This window comes from Hyperolius riggenbachi, chromosome 8 (assembly GCF_040937935.1).
Source record: "Hyperolius riggenbachi isolate aHypRig1 chromosome 8, aHypRig1.pri, whole genome shotgun sequence".
NCBI classification, from domain to species: Eukaryota; Metazoa; Chordata; class Amphibia; order Anura; family Hyperoliidae; genus Hyperolius; species Hyperolius riggenbachi.
In genome coordinates, this window is record NC_090653.1 from 54,632,692 (window position 1) to 54,644,038 (window position 11,347).

The window sequence follows — 11,347 nt, forward strand, 5'->3', positions numbered from 1 at the left end:
GGCGAGCTGCTGCAGTCTCTCATATAGGGAAAGATTAGTTAGGCTTAACTTCTTCCTGGCTGCATACCTGTTCTGTTCAGTGAGCCCTCAGCCCACTGCATACCTGTACTGTGATCCTGCCACTGCATACCTGTTCAGTGATCCTGCCACTGCATACCTGTTCTGTGAACCCACCCACCACCACTGCATACCTGTTCAGTGATCCTGCCACTGCATACCTGTTCTGTGAACCCACCCACCACTGCATACCTGTTCAGTGATCCTGCTGCCACTGCATACCTGTTCTGTGAACCCACCCACCACTGCATACCTGTTCAGTGATCCTGCCACTGCATACTTGTTCTGTGAACCCACCCACCACCACTGCATACCTGTTCAGTGATCCTGCCACTGCATACTTGTTCTGTGAACCCACCCACCACCACTGCATACCTGTTCAGTGATCCTGCCACTGCATACCTGTTCTGTGAACCCACCCACCACTGCATACCTGTTCAGTGATCCTGCTGCCACTGCATACCTGTTCTGTGAACCCACCTACCACTGCATACCTGTTCAGTGATCCTGCCACTGCATACTTGTTCTGTGAACCCACCCACCACCACTGCATACCTGTTCAGTGATCCTGCCACTGCATACTTGTTCTGTGAACCCACCCACCACCACTGCATACCTGTTCAGTGATCCTGCCACTGCATACCTGTTCTGTGAACCCACCACTGCATACCTGTTCTGTGAACCCACCCACCACTGCATACCTGTTCAGTGATCCTGCTGCCACTGCATACCTGTTCTGTGAACCCGCCACTGCATACCTGTTCTGTTCAGTGGACCCGCCACTGTATACCTGTTTAGTGAACCCGCCACTGCATACCTGTTCTGTTCAGTGGAGTTTGGTGTGTCAGTGTGAAGCAGTACCTTAATTACACTACCTGATTGATGTATACACATGCAAGATGTTTTAAAGCACTTTAGGCCTGTCATTTAGCATTCAATGTGATTTCTGCCCTTAAAACGCTGCTTTTCGTCAAATCCAGATTTTTCCCGGGGACTTTTGGCGTGTATCCCACTCCGCCATGCCCCCCTCCAGGTGTTAGACCCCTTGAAACATCTTTTCCATCACTTTTGTGGCCAGCATAATTATTTTTTTTTTCAAAGTTCGCATCCCCATTGAAGTCTATTGCGGTTCGCGAACTTTAACGCGAACCGAACCTTCCGCGGAAGTTCGCGAACCCGGTTCGCGAACCTAAAATCGGAGGTTCGGCCCAACTCTAGTCTCTACCAGCTTTGCACATCTAGAGACTGAAATCCTTGCCCATTCTTCTTTGCAAAACAGCTCCAGCTCAGTCAGATTAGATGGACAGCGTTTGTGAACAGCAGTTTTCAGATCTTGCCACAGATTCTCGATTGGATTTAGATCTGGACTTTGACTGGGACATTCTAACACATGGATATGTTTTGTTTTAAACCATTCCATTGTTGCCCTGGCTTTATGTTTAGGGTCATTGTCCTGCTGGAAGGTGAACCTCCACCCCATTCTCAAGTCTTTTGCAGTCTCCAAGAGGTTTTCTTCCAAGTTTGCCCTGTATTTGGCTCCATCCATCTTCCCATCAACTCTGACCAGCTTCCCTGTCCCTGCTGAAGAGATGCACCCCGAGCATGATGCTGCAACCACCATATTTGACAGTGGGGATGGTGTGTTCAGAGTGATGTGCAGTGTTAGTTTTCTGCCACACATAGCGTTTTGCATTTTGGCCAAAAAGTTCCATTTTGGTCTCATCTGACCAGAGCACTTTCTTCCACATGTTTGCTGTGTCCCCCACATGGCTTGTGGCAAACTGCAAACTGGACTTCTTATGCTTTCTGTTAACAATGCCTTTCTTCTTGCCACTCTTCCATAAAGGCCAATTTTGTACAGTGCATGACTAATAGTTGTCCTATGGACAGAGTCTCCCAACTGAGCTGTAGATCTCTGCAGAGTCACCATTGGCCTCTTGACTGCATTTTTGATCAGCGCTCTCCTTGTTCGGCCTGTGAGTTTAGGTGGATGGTCTTGTCTTGGTAGGTTTACAGTTGTGCCATACTCCTTCCATAAAATATAGAAACTGAAAGCAGAAGTCCTCTGTTATTGTCTCACACTGCCCCTAGTGACAATACACATTACAGCAGTACTAATAAGGAAATACATATATCCAGGCACATCGCCTCTAGTTAGGACATTAAATAAATTATTAGGGAAAGGGAGGTGCTGAAGGGGGTGTGGCTAGAAAACAGCAAAAATCTATTAACCCTTCGCACACTCACATGCAAATGTTCAAACAAATGCATTCACAGATTCACTCATCCAGGCACAACTGTTATCCCTACAGCTAAATTAAAAGCCAGGGTTTTAGTTCACAGAAGAATGCATTCTTATGCTTAGTCACCTATACTGCGCAGAAGTACCCAGGTAAACATAGGTGTCCTAACTCTGGCCCTGTAACATGCATAGTGCAGACATGCAAACACATTCAATGCATCAAACCTATCAATGGATTAGGAGCACACATCCTAACTTCCTCTCCTGGGAAAGACGGTGCATCTTACCAATCGCACAAGGGAGCTAACGTTATGTGTCCATGTGCACCATGCGCATACACCAGCATAAGCTGTGTGCATGCTGACAAATACATACAGGGGAAGGAGGGAGTGCACTGAATTGGACCCTAGCCACAGGGGTCAGTAGTAAAATGGAAATACATATATCCAGGCACATCGCCTCTAGTTAGGACATTAAATAAATTATTAGGGAAAGGGAGGTGCTGAAGGGGGTGTGGCTAGAAAACAGCAAAAATCTATTAACCCTTCGCACACTCACATGCAAATGTTCAAACAAATGCATTCACAGATTCACTCATCCAGGCACAACTGTTATCCCTACAGCTAAATTAAAAGCCAGGGTTTTAGTTCACAGAAGAATGCATTCTTATGCTTAGTCACCTATACTGCGCAGAAGTACCCAGGTAAACATAGGTGTCCTAACTCTGGCCCTGTAACATGCATAGTGCAGACATGCAAACACATTCAATGCATCAAACCTATCAATGGATTAGGAGCACACATCCTAACTTCCTCTCCTGGGAAAGACGGTGCATCTTACCAATCGCACAAGGGAGCTAACGTTATGTGTCCATGTGCACCATGCGCATACACCAGCATAAGCTGTGTGCATGCTGACAAATACATACAGGGGAAGGAGGGAGTGCACTGAATTGGACCCTAGCCACAGGGGTCAGTAGTAAAATGGAAATACATATATCCAGGCACATCGCCTCTAGTTAGGACATTAAATAAATTATTAGGGAAAGGGAGGTGCTGAAGGGGGTGTGGCTAGAAAACAGCAAAAATCTATTAACCCTTCGCACACTCACATGCAAATGTTCAAACAAATGCATTCACAGATTCACTCACCCAGGCACAACTGTTATCCCTACAGCTAAATTAAAAGCCAGGGTTTTAGTTCACAGAAGAATGCATTCTTATGCTTAGTCACCTATACTGCGCAGAAGTACCCAGGTAAACATAGGTGTCCTAACTCTGGCCCTGTAACATGCATAGTGCAGACATGCAAACACATTCAATGCATCAAACCTATCAATGGATTAGGAGCACACATCCTAACTTCCTCTCCTAGGAAAGACGGTGCATCTTACCAATCGCACAAGGGAGCTAACGTTATGTGTCCATGTGCACCATGCGCATACACCAGCATAAGCTGTGTGCATGCTGACAAATACATACAGGGGAAGGAGGGAGTGCACTGAATTGGACCCTAGCCACAGGGCTCAGTAGTAAAATGGAAATACATATATCCAGGCACATCGCCTCTAGTTAGGACATTAAATAAATTATTAGGGAAAGGGAGGTGCTGAAGGGGGTGTGGCTAGAAAACAGCAAAAATCTATTAACCCTTCGCACACTCACATGCAAATGTTCAAACAAATGCATTCACAGATTCACTCATCCAGGCACAACTGTTATCCCTACAGCTAAATTAAAAGCCAGGGTTTTAGTTCACAGAAGAATGCATTCTTATGCTTAGTCACCTATACTGCGCAGAAGTACCCAGGTAAACATAGGTGTCCTAACTCTGGCCCTGTAACATGCATAGTGCAGACATGCAAACACATTCAATGCATCAAACCTATCAATGGATTAGGAGCACACATCCTAACTTCCTCTCCTGGGAAAGACGGTGCACCTTACCAATCGCACAAGGGAGCTAACGTTATGTGTCCATGTGCACCATGCGCATACACCAGCATAAGCTGTGTGCATGCTGACAAATACATACAGGGGAAGGAGGGAGTGCACTGAATTGGACCCTAGCCACAGGGGTCAGTAGTAAAATGGAAATACATATATCCAGGCACATCGCCTCTAGTTAGGACATTAAATAAATTATTAGGGAAAGGGAGGTGCTGAAGGGGGTGTGGCTAGAAAACAGCAAAAATCTATTAACCCTTCGCACACTCACATGCAAATGTTCAAACAAATGCATTCACAGATTCACTCATCCAGGCACAACTGTTATCCCTACAGCTAAATTAAAAGCCAGGGTTTTAGTTCACAGAAGAATGCATTCTTATGCTTAGTCACCTATACTGCGCAGAAGTACCCAGGTAAACATAGGTGTCCTAACTCTGGCCCTGTAACATGCATAGTGCAGACATGCAAACACATTCAATGCATCAAACCTATCAATGGATTAGGAGCACACATCCTAACTTCCTCTCCTGGGAAAGACGGTGCATCTTACCAATCGCACAAGGGAGCTAACGTTATGTGTCCATGTGCACCATGCGCATACACCAGCATAAGCTGTGTGCATGCTGACAAATACATACAGGGGAAGGAGGGAGTGCACTGAATTGGACCCTAGCCACAGGGGTCAGTAGTAAAATGGAAATACATATATCCAGGCACATCGCCTCTAGTTAGGACATTAAATAAATTATTAGGGAAAGGGAGGTGCTGAAGGGGGTGTGGCTAGAAAACAGCAAAAATCTATTAACCCTTCGCACACTCACATGCAAATGTTCAAACAAATGCATTCACAGATTCACTCATCCAGGCACAACTGTTATCCCTACAGCTAAATTAAAAGCCAGGGTTTTAGTTCACAGAAGAATGCATTCTTATGCTTAGTCACCTATACTGCGCAGAAGTACCCAGGTAAACATAGGTGTCCTAACTCTGGCCCTGTAACATGCATAGTGCAGACATGCAAACACATTCAATGCATCAAACCTATCAATGGATTAGGAGCACACATCCTAACTTCCTCTCCTGGGAAAGACGGTGCATCTTACCAATCGCACAAGGGAGCTAACGTTATGTGTCCATGTGCACCATGCGCATACACCAGCATAAGCTGTGTGCATGCTGACAAATACATACAGGGGAAGGAGGGAGTGCACTGAATTGGACCCTAGCCACAGGGGTCAGTAGTAAAATGGAAATACATATATCCAGGCACATCGCCTCTAGTTAGGACATTAAATAAATTATTAGGGAAAGGGAGGTGCTGAAGGGGGTGTGGCTAGAAAACAGCAAAAATCTATTAACCCTTCGCACACTCACATGCAAATGTTCAAACAAATGCATTCACAGATTCACTCACCCAGGCACAACTGTTATCCCTACAGCTAAATTAAAAGCCAGGGTTTTAGTTCACAGAAGAATGCATTCTTATGCTTAGTCACCTATACTGCACAGAAGTACCCAGGTAAACATAGGTGTCCTAACTCTGGCCCTGTAACATGCATAGTGCAGACATGCAAACACATTCAATGCATCAAACCTATCAATGGATTAGGAGCACACATCCTAACTTCCTCTCCTGGGAAAGACGGTGCATCTTACCAATCGCACAAGGGAGCTAACGTTATGTGTCCATGTGCACCATGCGCATACACCAGCATAAGCTGTGTGCATGCTGACAAATACATACAGGGGAAGGAGGGAGTGCACTGAATTGGACCCTAGCCACAGGGGTCAGTAGTAAAATGGAAATACATATATCCAGGCACATCGCCTCTAGTTAGGACATTAAATAAATTATTAGGGAAAGGGAGGTGCTGAAGGGGGTGTGGCTAGAAAACAGCAAAAATCTATTAACCCTTCGCACACTCACATGCAAATGTTCAAACAAATGCATTCACAGATTCACTCATCCAGGCACAACTGTTATCCCTACAGCTAAATTAAAAGCCAGGGTTTTAGTTCACAGAAGAATGCATTCTTATGCTTAGTCACCTATACTGCGCAGAAGTACCCAGGTAAACATAGGTGTCCTAACTCTGGCCCTGTAACATGCATAGTGCAGACATGCAAACACATTCAATGCATCAAACCTATCAATGGATTAGGAGCACACATCCTAACTTCCTCTCCTGGGAAAGACGGTGCACCTTACCAATCGCACAAGGGAGCTAACGTTATGTGTCCATGTGCACCATGCGCATACACCAGCATAAGCTGTGTGCATGCTGACAAATACATACAGGGGAAGGAGGGAGTGCACTGAATTGGACCCTAGCCACAGGGGTCAGTAGTAAAATGGAAATACATATATCCAGGCACATCGCCTCTAGTTAGGACATTAAATAAATTATTAGGGAAAGGGAGGTGCTGAAGGGGGTGTGGCTAGAAAACAGCAAAAATCTATTAACCCTTCGCACACTCACATGCAAATGTTCAAACAAATGCATTCACAGATTCACTCATCCAGGCACAACTGTTATCCCTACAGCTAAATTAAAAGCCAGGGTTTTAGTTCACAGAAGAATGCATTCTTATGCTTAGTCACCTATACTGCGCAGAAGTACCCAGGTAAACATAGGTGTCCTAACTCTGGCCCTGTAACATGCATAGTGCAGACATGCAAACACATTCAATGCATCAAACCTATCAATGGATTAGGAGCACACATCCTAACTTCCTCTCCTGGGAAAGACGGTGCATCTTACCAATCGCACAAGGGAGCTAACGTTATGTGTCCATGTGCACCATGCGCATACACCAGCATAAGCTGTGTGCATGCTGACAAATACATACAGGGGAAGGAGGGAGTGCACTGAATTGGACCCTAGCCACAGGGGTCAGTAGTAAAATGGAAATACATATATCCAGGCACATCGCCTCTAGTTAGGACATTAAATAAATTATTAGGGAAAGGGAGGTGCTGAAGGGGGTGTGGCTAGAAAACAGCAAAAATCTATTAACCCTTCGCACACTCACATGCAAATGTTCAAACAAATGCATTCACAGATTCACTCATCCAGGCACAACTGTTATCCCTACAGCTAAATTAAAAGCCAGGGTTTTAGTTCACAGAAGAATGCATTCTTATGCTTAGTCACCTATACTGCGCAGAAGTACCCAGGTAAACATAGGTGTCCTAACTCTGGCCCTGTAACATGCATAGTGCAGACATGCAAACACATTCAATGCATCAAACCTATCAATGGATTAGGAGCACACATCCTAACTTCCTCTCCTGGGAAAGACGGTGCATCTTACCAATCGCACAAGGGAGCTAACGTTATGTGTCCATGTGCACCATGCGCATACACCAGCATAAGCTGTGTGCATGCTGACAAATACATACAGGGGAAGGAGGGAGTGCACTGAATTGGACCCTAGCCACAGGGGTCAGTAGTAAAATGGAAATACATATATCCAGGCACATCGCCTCTAGTTAGGACATTAAATAAATTATTAGGGAAAGGGAGGTGCTGAAGGGGGTGTGGCTAGAAAACAGCAAAAATCTATTAACCCTTCGCACACTCACATGCAAATGTTCAAACAAATGCATTCACAGATTCACTCATCCAGGCACAACTGTTATCCCTACAGCTAAATTAAAAGCCAGGGTTTTAGTTCACAGAAGAATGCATTCTTATGCTTAGTCACCTATACTGCACAGAAGTACCCAGGTAAACATAGGTGTCCTAACTCTGGCCCTGTAACATGCATAGTGCAGACATGCAAACACATTCAATGCATCAAACCTATCAATGGATTAGGAGCACACATCCTAACTTCCTCTCCTGGGAAAGACGGTGCATCTTACCAATCGCACAAGGGAGCTAACGTTATGTGTCCATGTGCACCATGCGCATACACCAGCATAAGCTGTGTGCATGCTGACAAATACATACAGGGGAAGGAGGGAGTGCACTGAATTGGACCCTAGCCACAGGGGTCAGTAGTAAAATGGAAATACATATATCCAGGCACATCGCCTCTAGTTAGGACATTAAATAAATTATTAGGGAAAGGGAGGTGCTGAAGGGGGTGTGGCTAGAAAACAGCAAAAATCTATTAACCCTTCGCACACTCACATGCAAATGTTCAAACAAATGCATTCACAGATTCACTCATCCAGGCACAACTGTTATCCCTACAGCTAAATTAAAAGCCAGGGTTTTAGTTCACAGAAGAATGCATTCTTATGCTTAGTCACCTATACTGCGCAGAAGTACCCAGGTAAACATAGGTGTCCTAACTCTGGCCCTGTAACATGCATAGTGCAGACATGCAAACACATTCAATGCATCAAACCTATCAATGGATTAGGAGCACACATCCTAACTTCCTCTCCTGGGAAAGACGGTGCATCTTACCAATCGCACAAGGGAGCTAACGTTATGTGTCCATGTGCACCATGCGCATACACCAGCATAAGCTGTGTGCATGCTGACAAATACATACAGGGGAAGGAGGGAGTGCACTGAATTGGACCCTAGCCACAGGGGTCAGTAGTAAAATGGAAATACATATATCCAGGCACATCGCCTCTAGTTAGGACATTAAATAAATTATTAGGGAAAGGGAGGCGCTGAAGGGGGTGTGGCTAGAAAACAGCAAAAATCTATTAACCCTTCGCACACTCACATGCAAATGTTCAAACAAATGCATTCACAGATTCACTCATCCAGGCACAACTGTTATCCCTACAGCTAAATTAAAAGCCAGGGTTTTAGTTCACAGAAGAATGCATTCTTATGCTTAGTCACCTATACTGCGCAGAAGTACCCAGGTAAACATAGGTGTCCTAACTCTGGCCCTGTAACATGCATAGTGCAGACATGCAAACACATTCAATGCATCAAACCTATCAATGGATTAGGAGCACACATCCTAACTTCCTCTCCTGGGAAAGACGGTGCATCTTACCAATCGCACAAGGGAGCTAACGTTATGTGTCCATGTGCACCATGCGCATACACCAGCATAAGCTGTGTGCATGCTGACAAATACATACAGGGGAAGGAGGGAGTGCACTGAATTGGACCCTAGCCACAGGGGTCAGTAGTAAAATGGAAATACATATATCCAGGCACATCGCCTCTAGTTAGGACATTAAATAAATTATTAGGGAAAGGGAGGTGCTGAAGGGGGTGTGGCTAGAAAACAGCAAAAATCTATTAACCCTTCGCACACTCACATGCAAATGTTCAAACAAATGCATTCACAGATTCACTCATCCAGGCACAACTGTTATCCCTACAGCTAAATTAAAAGCCAGGGTTTTAGTTCACAGAAGAATGCATTCTTATGCTTAGTCACCTATACTGCGCAGAAGTACCCAGGTAAACATAGGTGTCCTAACTCTGGCCCTGTAACATGCATAGTGCAGACATGCAAACACATTCAATGCATCAAACCTATCAATGGATTAGGAGCACACATCCTAACTTCCTCTCCTGGGAAAGACGGTGCATCTTACCAATCGCACAAGGGAGCTAACGTTATGTGTCCATGTGCACCATGCGCATACACCAGCATAAGCTGTGTGCATGCTGACAAATACATACAGGGGAAGGAGGGAGTGCACTGAATTGGACCCTAGCCACAGGGGTCAGTAGTAAAATGGAAATACATATATCCAGGCACATCGCCTCTAGTTAGGACATTAAATAAATTATTAGGGAAAGGGAGGTGCTGAAGGGGGTGTGGCTAGAAAACAGCAAAAATCTATTAACCCTTCGCACACTCACATGCAAATGTTCAAACAAATGCATTCACAGATTCACTCATCCAGGCACAACTGTTATCCCTACAGCTAAATTAAAAGCCAGGGTTTTAGTTCACAGAAGAATGCATTCTTATGCTTAGTCACCTATACTGCACAGAAGTACCCAGGTAAACATAGGTGTCCTAACTCTGGCCCTGTAACATGCATAGTGCAGACATGCAAACACATTCAATGCATCAAACCTATCAATGGATTAGGAGCACACATCCTAACTTCCTCTCCTGGGAAAGACGGTGCATCTTACCAATCGCACAAGGGAGCTAACGTTATGTGTCCATGTGCACCATGTGCATACACCAGCATAAGCTGTGTGCATGCTGACAAATACATACAGGGGAAGGAGGGAGTGCACTGAATTGGACCCTAGCCACAGGGGTCAGTAGTAAAATGGAAATACATATATCCAGGCACATCGCCTCTAGTTAGGACATTAAATAAATTATTAGGGAAAGGGAGGTGCTGAAGGGGGTGTGGCTAGAAAACAGAAAAAATCTATTAACCCTTCGCACACTCACATGCAAATGTTCAAACAAATGCATTCACAGATTCACTCATCCAGGCACAACTGTTATCCCTACAGCTAAATTAAAAGCCAGGGTTTTAGTTCACAGAAGAATGCATTCTTATGCTTAGTCACCTATACTGCGCAGAAGTACCCAGGTAAACATAGGTGTCCTAACTCTGGCCCTGTAACATGCATAGTGCAGACATGCAAACACATTCAATGCATCAAACCTATCAATGGATTAGGAGCACACATCCTAACTTCCTCTCCTGGGAAAGACGGTGCATCTTACCAATCGCACAAGGGAGCTAACGTTATGTGTCCATGTGCACCATGCGCATACACCAGCATAAGCTGTGTGCATGCTGACAAATACATACAGGGGAAGGAGGGAGTGCACTGAATTGGACCCTAGCCACAGGGGTCAGTAGTAAAATGGAAATACATATATCCAGGCACATCGCCTCTAGTTAGGACATTAAATAAATTATTAGGGAAAGGGAGGTGCTGAAGGGGGTGTGGCTAGAAAACAGCAAAAATCTATTAACCCTTCGCACACCCACATGCAAATGTTCAAACAAATGCATTCACAGATTCACTCATCCAGGCACAACTGTTATCCCTACAGCTAAGTTAAAAGCCGGGGTTTTAGTTCACAGAAGAATGCATTCTTATGCTTAGTCACCTATACTGCGCAGAAGTACCCAGGTAAACATAGGTGTCCTAACTCTGGCCCTGTAACATGCATAGTGCAGACA